Source organism: Neofelis nebulosa, chromosome 4, assembly GCF_028018385.1.
Source record: "Neofelis nebulosa isolate mNeoNeb1 chromosome 4, mNeoNeb1.pri, whole genome shotgun sequence".
Classification (NCBI taxonomy): Eukaryota; Metazoa; Chordata; class Mammalia; order Carnivora; family Felidae; genus Neofelis; species Neofelis nebulosa.
Window position 1 is genome coordinate 64,355,846 of NC_080785.1, and position 21,739 is coordinate 64,377,584.

General features: G+C 35.0%; 1 long non-coding RNA gene across 1 annotated transcript in view; it reads left to right on the forward strand.

Moving 5' to 3' along the window:
* The window catches only part of LOC131509349 (uncharacterized), a 46,212-nt gene that overhangs the window by 16,488 nt on the left and 7,985 nt on the right, over window positions 1-21,739 (forward strand). The window contains exon 2 of the long non-coding RNA XR_009260446.1: window positions 4,711-4,836. This is a non-coding gene — a long non-coding RNA (uncharacterized LOC131509349). The remainder of the gene's footprint in view (window positions 1-4,710; window positions 4,837-21,739) is intronic.

Below are 21,739 nucleotides of genomic sequence, written 5' to 3' on the forward strand. Positions count from 1 at the left end.
AATGAATATCATTAATCATCAGGAAATGCAAATAAAAAGCACAATGATACACTGCCTGCTCTCCATTTAAAGGGCTAAAAACAAAAACAAAAAATTTGACAATACCAAATGTATCAATATTGTTTTATTATTTATTACAAAGTTACCATACTAATATAAAGTATCAATATTGTAGGGTACATAGGAACTCTATTGGTGAGTATGTAGAGAAACTAAAATGCTCATAAGTTGTTAATGGGAATGTAAAAATAAATTATTTGGACTATCTGGCACTTTCTTTTTTTTTTTTTTTTTTTTTTAAATTTTTTTTTTTCAACATTTTTTATTTATTTTTGGGACAGAGAGAGACAGAGCATGAACGGGGGAGGGGCAGAGAGAGAGGGAGACACAGAATCGGAAACAGGCTCCAGGCTCCGAGCCATCAGCCCAGAGCCTGACGCGGGGCTCGAACTCACGGACCGCGAGATCGTGACCTGGCTGAAGTCGGACGCTTAACCGACTGCGCCACCCAGGCGCCCCTGGCACTTTCTTAATAAAGTTAAACATACATCTCTCTTGTGACCCAGCTATGTACGGAAACATAAAACATACACCCACACAAAGACTTGCACATAAATATTCATAGCAGCCTATTCTTATTAAGCCAATATTTGAATTAAAACCTTCCTAACAGGGGTGCCTGGAAGGCTCAGTCGGTTGAGCACTCCTCTTGATTTTGGCTCAGGTCATGATTCCAGAGTCGTGGAATCAAACTCTGCATCAGGCTCTGTGCTGAGTGTGGAGCCTGCTTAAGATTCTCTCTCTCTCCCTCTCTCCCTCCCTCCCACATACACACACACCTCTTCCTCGTGCTCTCTCTCTCTCTCTCTTAAAATAATAATATAATAATAGATAATAGTAGAAAAAATTAAAACAAAGAAAAAACCCCCAACAAATATCCATCAACAGGTAAACCAAATGATACACATTTGTACATTCATATAATGGAATACTACTCAGAGAAAAGGAACAGACTACTGATACAAGCAGCATGGATGAATTTCTAGAATATTTTGTGATATAAAAAATCTACATGCAAAAAAAGAAATGCATACATTGTAATTAATTTACATAAATTCCAAGAAAAGGTAAAACTTATTGTTTTAGAAATTGTTACAGAAATCTCAAAGTAATTGCCTGAGGTGGAGGTAGAAATGGACAGGAAATGGGATATAAAGAAACTTTCTGTTGATTATATAAATGTTCTTGTTTTGAGGGATAGTTGAAGGGTTGCATGCAATTACCCAAGCTCATTGAACTGAATACTTAGGATCTTCATCTTAAAGTATGTAAATTATACTTCAATAAAAATTTAAAATTCATGCTTAATAAAAAGTCAAAGTATTAGGTACACTTTTCCTTCTCTTCACCTCGCTTCATCTTCCAGCCTGGAGGTTCCTATTTGTCTTGTCTTTTCATTACTGAGGCTCAATACATGTTATTTTTACCCTCACACAAATAAGGTCATAAATCTACTTGATAAGTTTGGTGCCCTATTTGATGTGGGTATCCTATGATTCCCATTAATGTTCAGGGTTGGACTCTAAATTCCTATTCTGTGAAGGTTTGCCTTTGTCTGGTCTGTGTTGCCCAGTCTTTTGTTTCATTTTCTTGTCTCTGTTGCCCAAATTGTTTTCTAGGATGTTGAACCCATTTGACCTTCTGTACCTGCGTGAACTTTAAAGTTCCTTCTTGTGTCTATGTATCTTTATCATTCACTGTACCATCTCCACGATGCAACACCATGGAATAGAGGAACCATATGTTGTTTTTGAAATACATGTTAACATGGCATACTATATTTTTGAAAGAAATTAATTTTGTAAAAATAAAATAATGAGGGTAGATAATAAATGGGAATTGATGCTTTGACTGTATTTGAATAGGTGCATTGTCTCCTATACACCTGGCCTGATTTGATCATAAATAATTTGGATAAAACTTTTAAATTCAGTATGTATAGTAAATGTCATGAAAACAATTGTATATTACACATCTTAAATTCTTTTACATGTTTACTGTTAGTTGTGTTCTGATTTATTTTTAAGGTATGGTTCGACAAAGGGGCACGTGGGTGGCTCAGCCAGTTAAGCATCTGACTTGATTTCGGCTCAGGTCATGGTCTCATGGTTCGTGAATTTGAGCCCCGCACTGAGAGTGCAGAGCCTGCTTAGGATTCTCTTTCTCCCTCTCTCTGTCCCTCCCCTGCTCACTGGGCATGTGCTCTCTCCCTCTCTATCTCAGAATAAATAAACTTCAAAAAAAAAAAAAAAAGATTTGGTTGGATGAAAAGACTACGATGAGTTATAAAATAGGCATGTGATACTCGGAATTTTGAAACAGACAGTAGATATGGATTGAATCCTGTAAACCAAAAGGCAATGTTGATGGTGGCTTAAAGTAGTTAATATCAGATGATAATAGCAACATGCCATTTGCACTTTAATCTAGAGAAGGAGTTAGAGAATATTGTTAGATACCAGAAAAAGAAATGAGAATTGGGTCCTGCTGAGCTGGCTGATTAATTCCACACAATTGTGCCCTTTTTTTTCATCTGGTCACATTTGTTGCAAAATTTAGCCCCTCAGTATCTGACCTTGGGCGTATGGGCTTGACTGTTGACTGGGTGGCTATTTAACAGGATACTGATGGCTTCCGCAAAAGAATCCAAGTACAAACACTGCCAGGTCTCTGCAGTCCTTGTTCTCTTGCCTTTCCTGTCTTATTCTTCCTGCCACTGGTTTCGTTTCTGCTTTCTGCTTGGAATGTGCTCATCACCTTCCAATCAGTTTTATGTTTTTACTGCTTAATCATTATTTCCCAGCTAATGTTAATATACATAGTATATCATCAGTGCCTTACTTTTATTATCCTCATCATTAAGAATTAATGATCTATGTGGAAGTGCCCCCCCAAACCCCATTTGCTTGTGGATTTACTTGAGCTTGTTCCTTAATGTAATTGTCCTAATGACATTTCCAACCTATTTGCATTAAAATATTTTGGAGAGCTCATAGAATACTTGGCAGCAAGACTTTGAGTTACAAATACAAAAGTAAACAACAGGCAGAGAACATTTGAATAGGCTTTGGCACTAGCCAACTAAACCAATTGAAAACAATCTGCTGTTTAAATCTAGTACCTGATGACTAATGGAAAATTAAAGAACCTCACTTGTAACCTTGACATTCTTATAAGGCTTTAGTTTTGCAAGAGATCAGACATACATATGTAATAAGTAGAACACCCAAACAAAAATAAGCTTGTTAAAAACAACCATCTGTGAGAATGTTCTTACTAGTTTCTTTGTACTCCTGGCACCAGAACTTGGCTAATTACATAGAGGTCATTGTTGCAAATATGCCTGGGAGGATTCCTTTATTAGGACTCTATGAACACTTTATATTTAGAATCACCAAACTCACTATATAGAATGAGAACTATATAAAATTTAGTATGCAATCAACTGGAAACATAATAATATGCAACAGGCAGTGGATTTCCGTATTCCTTTTTCACTAAGAAATGGCAATAAAATTTACCCTGGTGTTTGTCAGAATGTTGCCTTCTTTTCAATCAAGTCTGGATACATTTTGTGTGTGTGTGTGATTTCCTAGTATGTTAGATATTCTGCTGTGTCCCTTGATGCTTATGGTCCCTATTGGTTTATATATTTCTTTAAATTCTTACTCCAACTCTTCAAAATCTGTTTTAAGCGTTGTGTGTATTAGTTATCATTTTTATGAAGTTTGACATTTTTCATATGTTTTAAATAAAATGCTTAGTGCCAATTTTATATTTCCAGATATAGCTTAGTTTTCTTTTTGGAGAATATTCACTGTACCTATCTCTTTCTTTTATGGATATTCTGTGTTCTCCAGGTAACTGCCTAAGTGGTTTACTCATAAGTGGAGTACAGAATTCTACTGATTTTGAATGAAAGAATGGAGCTGAAAATTGCAGAAATATGTTAACCATGATAACTTTGTGTAATAAAAAATAACCCCTGAAGTATTTATCTTAACTATTTTATGCTGATATCAGTTAGAATACCTACAAATAATTCTAAACATATAGATTATTAAACCTCAAAATTTTTGTTCACAGTTATCTGAAAGTAGGTGGGTTAAACATAGTCTTTTAAGAAACTGAAGGATTTATTTTTAAATATTAAGACCCAGGCGCCAATAAATCATATGGCTTACAATAATTGCCTGTATACTTAATTATATGATTGATATTATATAAGATTATATTTTTCCCTTCTTGGAACAAATCATTCCAAAGTTCCACTGACCTGTTTTCCATGTTGGAACCTCACATACAACCTAGATGTGAAAAAATAATGCTTTCAGGTATACCCCAAATTAATATTTTCTCACATAATAGTAAAAATTAATTTCATTTTGACAAAATACCTCAGGAAAGAATTTCTGATCGCCATGGTGGTTGTAGATCCATGAAACTGTTCACAAGATATAGAAGTAGCCTAGACATCTCTTAGGTGTGACAAATGGGTAGACCATGTGTTGTTTCAAAGTGAAAATATAAGCCTTGTCAGGTATACAGGCTGTTTTTCAAATTATAGTGTTTGAATTCAAGATTTATTCATGTGTTTTTAAGTTATGTCAATGTTTTTCTTTTATTACAGTATTTCATTCACCTCTTAAGAGTTTTTCACAGGATGAAGTCAGAAGGTACTTTCTTATATAAGTGCAGAAGGCAAGGGCGCTAAATTCATGTTTATCAGGAAGTTTGAAAAGTAATTTTATCCCAGACCACATTGCCAGAAATATGGTAGGTAAACAATAAATAGTTGTTGTGTGAATAAATGCATATCAGAAAGAGGAATATTTTTTCACTGCAACTTGAACCATATATATTTTATTCAGTTAAGTGAGGCAAAAGCCTGAGCTATGGAAAACTAATGAACTGGCTCCACTCATCATTATTATTTAGTCTTTCATTATTACTTATTATCCTCATTGGGGTTGGCTCATTTATTGTCTACTCCCTCTCTGCCAGTTGTCAATACTTTGTTCCCCCACCCCGCCTCCAAAACCATGGAAATGCTCTGAGCTCTTGTAATCACTGGAACTTCTTCATAAAACTCATAAAGCATACTCTAAAGAAAGAAGAAAGTAAGGAACCAACTATAAACTTTGGAATGATATTGAGACTTAGTATATAAGAACATGCTAATTAATAGCCACTTAGGAGGACACTCATTAAAGTGGACCACATGGTCTGACTATAGTACTGTAGTGATAGATAGCATCTGTGCTATAGAAGCAGTGATAGGAGTAATGTCTTCTTTTTCTTATTTGGAATGCCCAACATCTGGTAAACATTTTTTCTCCTTTGCTTCCTCCACCTCCCAGTGGAAAAGTGTTTGTTACAAAACATTGATCTTACAATTAAAGATTCATGACATTGTAGTTTAAATTTCTTAGTTTTCTACTGTTCTATCCATGTACTTGAATCCTACAAGCCTCTCCATTCTAAACCCTCTTCTTTTTTTAAATTTATTTTTTAATTTTTTTAATGTTTATTTATTTTTGAGACAGAGTGAGACAGAGCATGAATGGGGGAGGGTCAGAGAGAGAGGGAGACACAGAATCTGAAACAGGCTCCAGGCTCTGAGCCATCAGCACAGAGCCTGATGTGGGGCTTGAACTCACGAACCACGAGATCGTGACCTGAGCCAAAGTCGGATGCTTAACCGACTGACCCACCCAGGTGCCCCTAAACCCTCTTCTTCTTATGTAGCTCACCAACTTTAAATCAACTGGAATGGTCTTGTAAATCATTCACATTTATATTCACATGTTAATGTACATCAAAAATTTTAAAACTACATGAACAAAACTCACATTTTGTTGCAGTAGAAATGCCTTGAATGTGTCTTTCTTTCACTGACTTACCTTGGATATTTGCAAACACTGTAATCAGCAGTAATGATAGTAAAGCAAGATAATATTTCCTTAGTCATGTTAATGTAAATATGAAATAAAATTTGTATCAGTGGTAAGTAGAAAGCATACAGAGTCAGTGAAAAATAATTTTATTAGGAAAATGCAGAAAAGTATAAACATGAAATGCTAATAGTAACATCATGACATCTGTTTTAACATTGAAGAGAGAAATGGGACACTTGAGTAATGGCAAAGCATCAGAGTCTTTTAATATGACAATGCATACTTGAAACAGATTTATTTTCCATTTGTCATACAATATAGGTATTCTAATGTGAACAAGCATAGGAGTCATTGAGGACATTTCTAGAGAGAAATTTCCTTTAACAGGATCATAATTCTGCAGTGGAGCACTATCCATATGTTTTACTGTTCTATTAGAGCTTCCCCCCCCTCCCCCCCCCCCCCCCCCCCCGCCGTGGATTTGATTCATCTATCAGCTTTAGTTTTCTAATGGTCTCCAAAAGGGAAGAGAGTATTTTGTTTCACCACAGCTGCTCTCACTTAGATGTATGTTGCTTTTGTACAGAGTAATCAGATGTATTACAATTTAATGACTGTTGTTTTTTGAGTTAGGAGAGCACAGGCCAGTTATATGGAATTGAACCACATTCATTCAATTGAATAGGTTGATTTAATTCCTGGAATCAGTACTGGTAAATCTGCTGGGAAACCCCACCAAAATTATTTTGTCAATTATAGAATAGCTTTTGATATAATGGAGACCATAATAGTCTCCAGATTTAGAGGATATTGTAACTTAATTAACAAGCAATATGATTAAGAGTCATTTTCAAATAATAATATTGATCCAATGTAAGTAGCACATGTACTCACAGCAGTTCTTCCTGATGTAGGATCACTTGCATTAATTCAGTCTCTCTTTTCCTCTCTCTTTTATACACACATACACACATGTATTATTTACACCCACAGACACCATTTTGAGATTTAAGAGGTATGAAAAAGACTGAAATTAATTGATGTATACAGAACCAAAGTCTTATTAGCATACTGCTTTTATCTAGTAGTTAATTCATCATCTATACTCTAAAAACTTTCTGCATTGTTCAAAAGCCTAAATAATTAAATTGCAATGTCAGAATTTTTTATGTTCTAAGTATTATCCATACTTTGGTATGGATATTAAATGGTCTATTTAAAAACCTATTAAATGGTCAATATATTTTCATCATAACACTCAGATTAAAGGTACCATGTTGAATTTAAAATGTCATGCAGGAGGGGCGCCTGGGTGGCTCAGTCAGTTAAGCATCTGGCTTTGGCTCAGGTCATGATCTCATGGCTCCTGAGTTCAAGCCCCGTGTCGGGCTCTGTGCTGACAGCTCAGAGCCTGGAACCTGCTTCGGATTTTGTGTCTCCCTCTCTCTCTGTCTTCCTGCCCCTCCCCCATTGTGCTCTGTCACTCTCTTTCTCTCAAAAATAAATAAATGTAAAAAAAACACATCATTCAGAAAAAGAGTTACTTTAGAGAACACATCAGTTTTTAAGTGTTGGCTTCAAAGTAAATTTCCTTCAGAATATGCTGTTTTCTTACAAAGACACTGTTATACATGGATACAGATTATACCTTGGTTATTACTTTCATTAATAAGGGGATTTTTTAGAATTGATTATTGCCCCTTAGATTCAGTGTTGTTTGAAAACAAAAAACAAACAAACAAAAAAAAGGGTGGGGGGCTACTTTCCTGCTTACATCTTTTCATACAGGGAGAAAACAATGACTGGAAGGCACAGGGCTCAAAATTCAGACAAATAAGTGTTGAATTCAGATTTGTGGGTATATGTATGTATGTTTGCATATAGCTCCTCTTCCCTTTAAAAGATTTGGAATGCCTGGGTGGTTCAATTGGCTAAACGTCTGACTTTAGTTCATGTCATGATCTTGCAGTTCACGAGTTCAAGCCCCACGTTAGGTGCCTGCTTCTGATTCTGTCTCACTCTCTGCCCCTCCCCGACTCAAGCTCTGTCTCTCTCAAAAATAAATAAACATTAAGATTTTTTTTTTTAAAGATTGATGTTACACTTTGATGAATATGTGCCTATTAGGGGGGCTGTATGGTAAATATTTAGTCCCTGACATTAACATCTTAAAAGTAATATTTTACTTTTTCTGTGTAAGTAATGTAGAAATAAAGTATGACATACGACTTTAGATTTAGATTAAATAAAATACCAAGGTGATATCTTGTACTGTCAAGGAAAGGCATCATTGCCCAACCAATGGAAAGTGAATGGCCTTTGAACCCCTCCTCATCAGTCTGCAATGAATCTATGAGTCTGATTTATTGTAAATTCTTTGAGAATGACCTCATTTTAGCATATTTGACTTATATGAATATTTTAGCATATTTTATTTAATATAATAGATATCATGACTTAATTAGTGATCCAATACTTTAATGCCTTTTTCTACATTTATAATTCTCATTTTAGACTTAATTTTATTATGTTAATGAAAATTCATTTTATCAAATAATAACTCTATGTACTGTACTAATGACTATAAGCATACTGACTAGAGTCATAGAAATAGGGTCAAGAATATCATAGCATTCTTAGAGGAATGGGCAGTTTATGAAGTTTCCTTCTGTAAAAGAAATTAGGACTTAGAGATATAGTTTATAAAATTTGTTCTTAGCACAATGGCCAGTGGAGGAATTTCTTAGCATGTTTAAGTAATCTTTTTCCAGACCTAGCTATACTCACAAACCCCAATTAATTTATTCTGGACAGTGCTTTCTTATGAAACTTCCTGCAATGAGAGAAGTGGTCCTTTATCTGCACTCATATGCTAGCCATTAGACACATATTGGTATAAAACACTTAAAATGTGACTAATATGACAGTGGAATTGAATTTTAGGTTTTTTGTTAAATTTTAATTGATTTACATAGTCACATATGGCCGGTAGCTCCTCTATAGAACAGCACACTGGCATTTATTTTGTATGGCGTTCAGTACAGGGGATGTTTATAATAATTATATTTTGATTCTTACTTTGATAAAGTAAGTAATTGTGTTATTGAGGTTTATTGGGTTGCAAGAGACACTTGTCGCCTTTAACTAACTTAAATTAAGAGGAGGATTTATTGGATAGGTATTAAAGTTAACTCAGATTAAAAATGAATTCATCAACTAAATTTCAGAAAGGCAGCTCCAAGGACTTCAGTATCAGAAAACAGATTTTTTTTGAGGGGCTTCCATTAAAGTGAGTAAGCTTTAACAATCATCCAGAGAGAATATTATTGTCTTCATGTCAAATGTTTCTAATTGGATCAATATCATTTCATCAGGGTGGAGGTGGATGGGAAATGGTATTAGTACTAAAGCCACTACAAGAATCTGTGAGTTGGATAGTCACTTCAGTTGTGTCCAGCACAAATACTAATTTATATTCATATTTAGGAGGTTAGCATGATCTGTGACAGGATAATATTCATTATAGTTAAAATATAGTGTGTAAGGAATTTTCTAAAATCTTCTCTTGCTACTCGGTATGTTTCATGGTCTGTAAGCGTCAGCAACACTGGAACTTGTTAGAATCTCAGACTACATCTAGACCTGCAGAGTCAGAATGTGCATTTTGACCCATTCTTTTAAATGATTTATATGCACATTTAAGCTGAAGGAGACCACATAAAATTTGTCAAGTCAGCATACTGATAGTTTTCACATGATAATTTTTAGTCATGTATTATTATATAACTTGCATTTTTCATTATAATTATTTGACTGTGGAATGGAATATGGTTTCTCAACCTAAAAATGTTAGTTATGTTTGACAGTAAAGACCCATCAATTGAAACTTTTAGTTAAATCATTCTCCCTTAAGATTAGTAGTTAGCATTCAGTATTAAAAACATAAGGATGAGATTGAAGAATAATTAAATATGCAACTGATATGCCAAATTTTTTATCTGAAGATAAAGTACACGTCAAAGAATTCTTTGTAATTGGAAAAAAGGAAATTGTTAAACTAAAGATATATAAAATTGTATTTAAGAATATTACTTTAAATTTCTGGAAATGCAGTGCATGAATTTATATGTATTACACAAATTTTTTTCTCTGATATTAGGAAGCATATTATTGTTATTTGGAGAACTACTAGAAGTTCTTAAAGTCATGTATTTAAAGTGAAATACATGTTAAAGAAATTTATTTTCCTATATTTTTTTATTGTTTCCTCTGCTTTTAAAGTGCTTGTTTAGGGGCGCCTCGGTGGCGCAGTCGGTTAAGCGTCCGACTTCAGCCAGGTCACGATCTCGCGGTCCGTGAGTTCGAGCCCCGCGTCAGGCTCTGGGCCGATGGCTCGGAGCCTGGAGCCTGTTTCCGATTCTGTGTCTCCCTCTCTCTCTGCCCCTCCCCCGTTCATGCTATGTCTCTCTCTGTCCCAAAAATAAAATAAAAAAACTTTGAAAAAAATAAAAAATAAAGTGCTTGTTTATCTGGAATTATCTGTTCAGGTCAATGTGGAAAAACTCTGCAAGTAAAAGCTGAATTCTGGGTGTATGTGGTATATGTAAAAGACATCTAGTGTAAAACTGAGAATCTCAGATATGTTTGTGTCTGACATGTGAAAACATACATAGAACTGGTATTTATGGGAACTGACCTAATAAATTCTGTGCTAACTTGAATAGTTGAAGGTTGTAAATCTGCTAAACAACCAGAATTTAAAAAAAATTTAAATTCCAAATTATTAGAGAACTGACTTACTAATAAGATAATGATGAATAGATTTGGTAGAAAATCATATACTTGGGTCATTAATCAAAATGTTTATTTTAAGAATTATTGGCTATTTTAAATTTTCATATGCATAAGAAAGTTTAGAGCATTCATGTAAAGGGAAACTATATGTAATATGACTTGTTTTAAATTCAGCCTTAACTTAAAAAAAAATTCAGTTTTACTTAGACAACAGAATTATGTATGAAACATTTTATTCTGGAATTCAATAACTGTCAAGTAATAAATACAATTTCATAAAGTATTGAAACATTGTGGCTAACAATTTCAGGAATTAGTGTTGAGAACAAAGGTGAAAAACTCACACATACTTTTAGTACGTTATCTTAGACATTGACAAAAAAATAGAAATATTAATATTTTAATTTACTTTTTTTTTAATTTGAGAGAGAGAGAGAGACAACAAGCAGGGAGGAGGAGCAGAGGGAGAGAGAGAATATCCCAAGCAGTCTCCATCCTCAGCGGGAGCCTAACGCAGGGCTGGAACCCACAACCGCAGGATCATGACCTGAGCTGAAATCAAGAGTTGGTTGTTCAACAGACTGAGACACCCAGGTGTCCCTAATATTTTTAGGTAGCCGCTGTTCTTTGGTGTCACCTGTCTTAAATTATCTTTGTAGTTTCTGCTATTTTGCTAGGTTCTTTTTTTTGCTAAAAGATATTACAACTTCTTTTGTAGGTTTGGAAACCAAAGTATACCCCCTTGAATTCCATTTCTTTAATCACAGTTTGCTCCCTCCTCTTCTTTTCTCCTCTACTCTATAAAACTTCTCATGGTTCTTGGATTAATTTTATACATCCATCTGTTGTGGGAAACTTGTAGCAGTTAATTACAGAAAGTCTATTCCAGTTCTTCTTAGGTCAACAACATCTTTCATGTGAATTAAGAACTCAACACCATGTAGAAGGAAAGTACAAAAATCCATTTATTAGGTATACTAGAAACAAGGCCAAAAAAAAAAAAAAATGGAAATCGTACCTATCACCTTTGGGGCAGGGTAGAAGAATCTTGAAATTTTGGATGGACAAGGCCATCAATTACCTTTGTTGGATCAAGATTTAGTTGGTGTTGAGCCCCCATTTCTATAGCTTTGCTGGCTGTTATGAAGGAAAAGATATGGTTTGAGTTTGTTCTCAAAACACCATATAAGCAAATATGGGATGGATTGCAGCAAACTCATGCCTTGTTTCTGAGTCAGAACACATAATAACCCAGCTCTAATCATTAAAGCAAAGCTGGATTTTTTTTTAATATATAAGGGAGAGAGTCCATCTTCAAAGAATACATTAGTTTTTCTCAAGAAGGAAACATTTCATATATTAAAAATAAAAACATTTACTTAGGCAGACAGTACTGGTCAGAACAAAATTTTCTGTATAATTTTGATCATAAAACAAGTTCATGATCTAAATATCAATGCTATCATATTCTATGCATTTTTAAAGAAGAAAATTCAAACAGTAATATTCATCAGTTGATAATCTTCAAAATACAGGCTGACTCTTGTTCTTTTTCTTAAACAAGTTTAGACATTCACAAGTAAAAGTGTAAGGAATGGTTTCTGTGGAATCAGTGTCTTTGATCATATTCAATTCAAGTATATGCTTTTTTTTAGATCAGGAATTAGTATCAGATTTCTATTGAATATTTTATAACAAATGGTATACAACACTCAGCCAACTCTGAGCAGAAATTCAAAAGTATTAAAAATTGCTTATTATCTATACAAATAAAAACATTTATAATTCTGATATTTTCTGTAATGAAAACAAGCCAAATACAGGTATCATAAAAAAGCAAACATCAAACAAGAGGTAGTAATTGCAGAAAATATCCCAGACAAAATACATGATAAATTTATTAGCTAAGGGTCACCTATCTCTTGTTGCTGCAAGGAGCCTCATTCCTTAGTCACCCATGTCCATAATCACTATTTTAGGGAGAGAAGTGGTGATGGGGACAGTCATTGAAGGATTTGAAGGATCTAGTGTTTTGTCAAATGATCAACTATAACTTGAAGGGACTTTCAAAAGTAGTGAATCAGGGGCGCCTGGGTGGCGCAGTCGGTTAAGCGTCCGACTTCAGCCAGGTCACCATCTCACGGTCCGTGAGTTCGAGCCCCGCGTCGGGCTCTGGGCTGATGGCTTGGAGCCTGGAGACTGTTTCCGATTCTGTGTCTCCCTCTCTCTCTGCCCCTCCCCCGTTCATGCTATGTCTCTCTCTGTCCCAAAAATGAAAAAAAAAAAAAAAAAAATGGTTGAAAAAAAAAGAATCAGACTCAATTTAAATTAAATTGCATAGTAGGAACATTTAGCTCATATTTTCTCATGCTAACAGGTGGAGATTTTAGAATAAGTCTAGATTTATAGTTTCCTTGTATTCATTCAACAGTCACTGAGTGCCTTCTGTGTGCTAGACACTGTTCTAAATTATAGGCATACAAAAGTAAACAAAATAAGTCCTTGTTTGTCTTCAGGGAACTTACCCGTGGGGAAGTAGGGGAACACTGATAAAAAAACCAATATGGATCAAAACTGCCAAATACTTGGGCCACCTGGGTGGCTCAATTGGTTGAGCGTCTGACTTCAGCTCAGGTTGTGATCTCATGGCTGGTCAGTTCGAGCCCCATGTTGGGCTCTGTGCTGACAGCTCAGAGTCTGGAGCCTGCCTCAGATTCTGTATCTCTGTCTCGCTCTGCCCCTCCCCTGCTCATGCTCTGTATTTCACAAACAAACAAACAAACAAACAAACATTAAATAAAAAAATTATAAAATGTCAAATACTGGTAAGTGCAATGGAGAAATATAAATTAGGATAAAAGAATGATGAAAGGGCTGATGTTTAATGTAGTCCTTTCTGAAAGTTTGGTGTTCCAGCAGGAATCTGATCAAAGGGAGGGAGCCAGCTGTGTGATTATCTGTAGGAAGAACATCTCACAGAGGAATAGCAATGACTCTGAATTAGGAAACTGTGAGGCATACTTCAGCCTGGAGGTTATCCAGTGTGCCTAGAGAAGAGTGAGCAAGAGGATAGTAATCAGAGCCGAGGTCAGAGATCTAGCCTAGGTTCAGCTCATCAAGAATTGTTATTACTGGTCCATATGATGGGAAGCCATGGGAGGAATTAGTAGGGAAATGATATCATGTGATTTACATTTTAAAAGAATCATTTTGGCTGTGTGACAAATAGATTGTGAGATGCAGCTAGAACAGAAGTAGGTTGTCCAGTTAAGAGGCTTTGAAACTAGTCTGGGCAAGAGGTGATAGCTTGTATTAGAGTAGTGGTGGTGGAGGTAGTGATAAATGGACAGATTTCAGGTATATTATGAAGATGAATCCATAGGATTTGGTGATAGATCATGTATGAATGGTAGGAAAGGGAGAAAGGAGGATAACTCCATTGTGTCTTTGTCTTGTTCTCTGTCAACTCTCCCCTTTCCTTGTCTATCCTCTTCTCAGCTCCCCATCTCTCCTTTTTTCTCCTCTTTCGTCTTTTTCTCATATACACCTCATTATCCTTAACTTTCTCTTCTCTCCTTCACTTACCTTCTCTTCTGCTCTTCTCTGTCTCCACCTTGTCTTTCCTTTTCTGTCCTCTTTTTCCTCTTTTTGTGCTCTCTCATTCTTACCTTAAATATAATCATGTTTTCTGTGCCATAAATTCATTGTAGGGAGCTAAAGTTGGGAGACCTGTAGGAAGACTTTTCATGATTAGGATGATGAGCAACCCATTTGATATGTGGTTAGATTTGGGACTTGAAGGTTGAACAACACTTACTGATGGATTAAATACGGTAGGTGGGGTGAGGAGGTAAATCATAGATGACTGCGATGATTTTGCCCCGAGGAAAATATAAATTGTAGTATCATCAACTGAAATGGAGAAGCAAGTTTGGCTGGGGGTTATGTATAGGGACAAGGCAATTTTTTTTTTTTTTTTAACATTTTCTTTTTGGCATTACCTGCTCAACATCAAGTGGAGATGTAGGGTAGTCTAGGGCCCATGGGAGAGATCAAAGCTAGCTATACTCATTGAGTTGTTCTGCCAAACCTACCCTAGGGAGGCTCCTGATGAGTTATGCTCTTGTAAAATTCCTTCCTCTGGACTGTAAGCAGAACCTGTCAACCTATGACTTCTGACAAATACACTATGACAAGAGTGATGGAATGTCACTCCCATGATTATGTTATATAAATGTCTTAGCAGACTGAAAGGATTCTCTTGCTGGCCTTGAATAAGCAAAGTCATGTGGTGAACTGCCTGCAAATAGGAGCCACATGATAGGCAACTGAAGGTAGCCTCTAGGACCTGAGGGCAGCCTTGACCCAACAGCCAGTTAAGAAGCTGGGCCCTAAGTCACACAGCTGCATGGAGATTCTACCAAAAACCTGGAGGAGTTTTAGAAACGGACACTTGCCTATTTGAATTGTAGCTCAAAAACACAGTTGAGAACACAGCCAGCCTGGCAGACAAGTTGATTGCAGCCTTGTGAGACACAGGTAAAGTGCTGAAACAGAAACTGCCAAGAGGCTAAGTTTGTGGTAATTTGTTAGGCATCAACAGATAACTAACACAGTGGTCATCAACTGTAGATGGTATTTAGCACATGGAACTGGGTGAAATCACTTAGATTGTAATGTCCAACAACTAACAATCCAACACTAGTTATAGATCCCTTTTTTAGTGAAAAAAAATATTATATATCTAAAACTGCAGCCTCTAAGTCTAAATCCAAGTTTTCAGGAAAGAAATTCTTATTTGACAAGCTTAGATGAAATGTCTACCTATAAACTAAATAAATGTAGCCTGGAAGAATTCAGGATGCCTAGAAGAATCATATTAACAAGGGCTACATCTGTGTGGGCAAGAGGAAGGGGAATGTAGTGATCAGAGAAGCAAGTCATTGGCTTGGCAAACACCCTCACATTTTTCAGCTGGATCTGTCCACCTGAAAGAATGTAGAAAGATGTGTTTTTTCTCTCTCTTTTTTTTAAGATTAATTTTTTTTTGGCTAATTCTCAGGGTCTGCACCAACCAGAATACTAGATAGCAGTTTTTCTCCTACATGACATATTTTTTTTAATAACTCAGATTCATAAAATGAGCAGACCATATTTGCCATAATACCAGATACTAGAGATGCTTTGCATTCATGTCTTAAAATCTGTATCAGAACCTGATGTTTTCTGACATGTAGTATTTTTTATATTGCTTAAGTGTACATACCAGGAGGGGAGCTGTCCATGTTTATTCCTCCTTGACTTGTAGAAAATTATCAGGTTTCCTTAATAAAATACATTTAATCTTCCAAAATGGTGAGAATTAATAAAATACAATAGCACTCTGAACCAATTATGGGGTCAAAGAAAGGATAATCTATTTAGCAGTAGGACTGGCTGATATCACAGGTCCTTCTCTTTGAGGATTACTGTGAGGCTTACTAGCAATAATGTCTTATACCCTACACTGAGGGCCTTGAATACTTTAAACTTTTGTAGTTTGAGTGTTTTAACCTAGACAGTGTTTGCCAAATTCCTGATTATATTTCACTTGGTTTGGATATTATGCCAATTTTATAAGTTATCAAACTGAAGCTTAGGTCAATAGTGTTTTCATCATTTTTATTTTCAGATTAGTATTAATATCCTAAATTACTATAAATAGTTGACCCTCAAATTATGTCAATTATGCGGTTGACTCATAACTTTGAATTCATTATAAATATTCACATTGTTGATAACTTATGCTGAATTGCTCCTTGGGTTTTTACTTAAAGCATTTTCAGGTGTGAAGGATCACAGACCATCCATTAGTCCCTACAATATGATTTTTTTTTAATGTTTATTTATTTTGGAGACAGAGAGAGACACAGCATGAGCAGGGAAGGGGCAGAGAGAGAGGAAGACACAGAATGTGAAGCAGGCTCCAGGCTCTGAGCTGTCAGCACTAGAGCCCGACGCGGGGCTCGAACTCACGAACTGTGAAATCATGACCTGAGCCGAAGTTGGACGCTCAACCGACTGAGCCACCCAGGCACCCCGCTACAATATGATTTTAAAATTCAAGCCAAGAAAAGGTGAAAAAGTCTTGCCATTGTCAACTTTTAAAGAAACATATTTTTTTGCAAATGCATTAATTTCTATAAATGTAATCAGAATTATATATTCATTATGCCTAACTATTCAGTGTTGAGTATCATGTTTTAATTTATTAATCTCTCATCCATTATATGACACTACATTAAAATATAAAATTTATATGTCACATGTGAATTGGTTGTTTAAACCTCATAATGTTTTATGTAAGTTTTTCAAAGTGCAAGCACCATTTGGATGCTAATATTTTTTGTGATTTTCCTTAGCTGTTTTTAGAATAATTTGAATGTGACACAATTAAAAAGGTTTCTTTCTTTATTAAACCAGCTTTCTCCTTTACTTTCTTTACTCCTTTTCTTTCTTTGTCTCTCTTATTTCAATCCTTAGTTTTCTTGCTCATACAATTAAGTTGAACCATATGAAACTGCAATTTCTGTAATTTCTTTCATTTGGCTCAAATTAATAGAAGAGAAGTTATAATGGAAAACGGATAAATGTTTATCATACCAAGAATATTTGTCTTTGAAGATCCAATGAATAATACTATATGTCAACTTTTTTATTAAAAAAAATAAATTGAATGGTGCCTGGTGGTTTGGTTGATTTAGTATCTGCCTTTGGCTCAGGTCATAATATCATGGTTTGTTGGTTTGAGGCCCCGTATTGGGCTTTGCACTGATGGAGCCTGCTTGGGATTTTCTCTCTCCTGGTCTTTCTGCCCCTGTCCCACTTGTGCTCTCTCTCTCTCTCTCTCTCAGAATAAATAAACTTAAAAACATAAATTGAAATTACTAGACAAACCTTAGATTTAGCTTCATCAATGTAAACATACTTAAGTCCATCAAGATTCTAAGATCGATTCATCTGAGGTTAATCATATTGTAGACAGTATTGTTTACTGTGCAATAATATTTATCTTACAAAAAAGATGTAATATTTCCACCTGAAAGCACACAAGCATATTCCTTCTTGATTAATTATTTTGTCTTTAAAAGCTTGATAAATGACCATTCATATTACTGAACTGTGGATTCGTGTAAATTTCTAGTTATTATACAAATGACCTATATTGACAGGATAGTTCTATAATGCCTTTGTCTTGCTCTATAAATAATCAAGGTGTAAAATTGATAGCATTTTATATAAATAATATATAATAATATGCTGTAATTTCTATGTTCATATAAAATAACAAATAACCAGATTTCTTGCTCTTTACTTATGTTTTGTTTTAACTAGATTAGACTTATTCAATAATGGTATACATAAGATATAGTCAAAATTAAAAACTGTACCCAATGTTTGAAATATTTTTTTAAATATTTAAAAGTTTAAAATATCATTAACTCTTTTTTTAAATGCCGGAACTGTTGGTAGGTATACCATTTGGGATTTGGTGGCAGATATTCAGGTATCAAGATAGATGAGACGAAGCAATGCAAAAGTTTTAGAATTAAAGGTAGCAGGAAGTTTTAGTTTGAAGCCAATACTGTTTGAAGTGATGCTGAAGAACACCAGGGATCCTGTCCATAGTGATCTTGTTAAACACATTTTTTAAAAATTACAATATGGAAATAGTAGCATCAGAAAACTAAATTTCTTAAGTATTTTCCAAAAATGGGCTTTACAAATGTTGGCTAAATTGTGTTTTGGTGGAATTAAAGGAAAAGAACATACAAAACTAGGCCCCCAGTTTAATTTTTAGTTTGTGGCCTAGAGATCTGGGGCAATTTCATTTTATCACAGAAAAATTTCTTTCCATTCTTCTTTTGCTCCCCCTTTCTTCCCTTTTCCCTTCTTCCTTTTCTTCTTCTTCTTCTTCTTCTTCTTCTTCTTCTTCTTCTTCTTCTTCTTTTTCTTCTTCTTCTCCTTCTTCTTCTTCTTCTTCTTCTTCTTCTTCTTCTTCTTCTTCTTCTTCTTCTTCTTCTTCTTCTTTTCTACTTTGGTAGAATTAACACAAAAGAGGGAAAAAATGAGTTGAGTAGAAAAATGGGAAATATCCTAAAATGCCACAAAGACTTTTAATGACAAAATGGCAATCTTAAAGATAGGGAAAGATTTGTTAACTTCTTCACTCGTGTGTTATGGAGGTCTTTTATCTCCAATAATGCTGTTTGTGAGATGACAGTGATCTGTCTTAGATATCCTCAGTGTTACTCTGTCTATCATTCTCACTGTGAGGCTCTTTATCCAATTTCACAGATGATAATTTCTAGTTTGTAAACCATTGGTTATCAATGAAAAGAAATCATCCAGAACTAAGTCTTTGGCTAGAATAATTAATCTTTATATACTTTAATCCCTATTTGATGAAGTGATCTGCATCAAAGAGTGGAGTATTTACTTCAAATCATACCATTGGTATACTGATAATCAATTTTTTCTATCATTATAGTCATCTAGAAGAAAGGGTGAAGAAAATGATATATTTCACATATAGGCCATCATTTATCATGTTGCAAATTATACTGCCTCACTAAATGAGGAGTTGTGAATTCTTACCTTCCGATGCAAGGTCAATTCTGGATATAAAATAAGGAATAATTAAGAATAATAAATGAATAATAACAAAAGTATTAAATATTAGTCTTTGTTTAGTTTCTAGAATATAATGTATTATATTCCTTCTCTTCATTCACGTAACACCAATAGTGTATACCAAAGTTTTATGTTGTAGTAGAAAATATATACTAAATCTTGCTTGAAAAACCGTTTTAAAATTCTGTAGCTATAATTCAAGGTTGAATACGTCATTACTTGCAACCAATGGTCTTCAACTAGGAATGATTCTTCCCTTTCAGGGGTCATTTCATAATGTTTGGAGACATTTTTGTTTGTCATGATTTAGAGTATGCTAGTGGCACCTAGTAAAAAGAGGCCAGGGATGCTGCTAAATTTCCTACAGTGTACAGGACAGCCCTTTATAGCAAAGAATCATGTAGCCTAAAATATTAGTAATGCTGAGGTTTAAGAAACTTTGATTTAAACAAATATGCATTGAGTGCTTTCTCTGTGTTTAATATTGTGCTTAAGAACCCTGGGGAGTAAAAAATAAGCCAGGTAATCAGTACACTCAAGCTTGAAATCTCGGGGAAGAATTGAGTTGAAAGTCCAAATAAAGATGATGGTGATAACAAATTGATTAATATATCACACAAAGACAAAATAAAAAGCCATGAAGGCTCAGTGGAGCCCAATTCACATTTGTTTGGGGAATAAGTAGTTTTACAAAAACTGTGACAGTTATATGTTTTTTTCCCACTTTCTCAAAGTAGATAATTCTTGTACCTGGTTACAAAATATTAAAGGTGAAGAAGAGTACTCATTGAAAAATAAATTTCTCTCTCTTGTCCCCCTAGTCATCACTCTCTTTTCCTCTTCCTTCTTGTGGATCCTTTCCAAGGCATCCCATTCCTTTAAAGTACATAAATATCATGTCATATGGATGCATTACAACTTATTTAATCAGATCCCTATTGATAAGCATTTAGGTTATTTCAATTTTCTATGATTTCTAACAGTGCTGAGATGAATATATTCTTTTATGCATCTGAGTGCATATCTGAAGGTTAACTAGACGTGGGACTTCGGTTTCAGAATTTTTGTGAAATTTTCATTTTAAAAATATTTTTCAAATTGTTCCCTTTGGTAGCGAGCTTCCAAAATGATCCCTAGTTATCTTTTTCTCTTGAAATATATACTCCTGTGTAGCCCCCTCCCACATTGAACAATACTGACCTATGTGACCAATAGGATATGTGACTACAGAGTCCAGGACATAAAAGACATAGCAGTTACCACCCTGCCTTTTTTTTTTTTTTTTTTTTTTTCTTTTTGGATCTCTGGCTCTAGGAGAAACCAGATGTCATGTCATGAGAGCATTCAGGCATTACATATAGAGGAACTGAGGGTTCTCACTAACAACCAGCACCAACTTGCTAGGTAGGTATGTGAACAACTTTTAAGAGTGGATCATTCTAGCCCTAATCCAGCCTTAAAATAATGCAGCCCTGACTAACCTCACAAGGGACTCTGAGCCAGAACTGCCCAACCAGCCAGAGCTGCTCTCAAATTTCTGACCCAGAGAAATTGTCAAGAAAATAAATGTTCAGGGTGCCTGGGTGGCTCAGTCGGTTAAGCATCCGACTTCGGCTCAGATCACGATCTCACAGTTTGTGGATTCGAGCCCTGCATCACTGACAGCTCAAAACCTGGAGCCTGCTTCAGATTCTGTGTCTCCGTCTCTCTCTTCCCCTTGCCCACTCATGTTCTCCTGCTCTTCCTCTCTCTGTCTCAAAAATAAATTAACATTAAAAAATTAAAAAAAAAAAGAAAAGAAAAGAAATGGTAATTGATGTCTTAAACCTCTAGGTTTTAGAGCCACTTGTTATGTGGCAATAGATAACTAATATATTCTTCATGGACAGTATTCCAACTTATACTTCCAATAGCAGTGGTGGAGAGTGCCTGATGTCTTTTACCTATCCTCTCTGTCAGGGCGTGGTATCGTTTTTTTTTTAAATGCTTGCCAATGAAATAGGTAAATAACATGTCATTGTCGCCTGAATTATATTCTCTGAGTGCTGTTGAGCATATTTTCATACATTTAAGAATTAATTCAATATGATATCTATTTACATATTTTGCTCATTTTTCTACTGAGTTGTTTGTTGTTTTCTTATTTATTTATAGGAGCTGATCACACATTGAAAAAGTGCAATTTGCATGTGATACCCGTTACAAATGTTTTTCCCTCCTTTGTTTTTTATAAAGTGATTTTTAAAATAAAAACATTACAATTTTGTTTTTGGTAGTCAAAGTCTTCAACATTTAAAAATGGTTTCTGGGCTTCA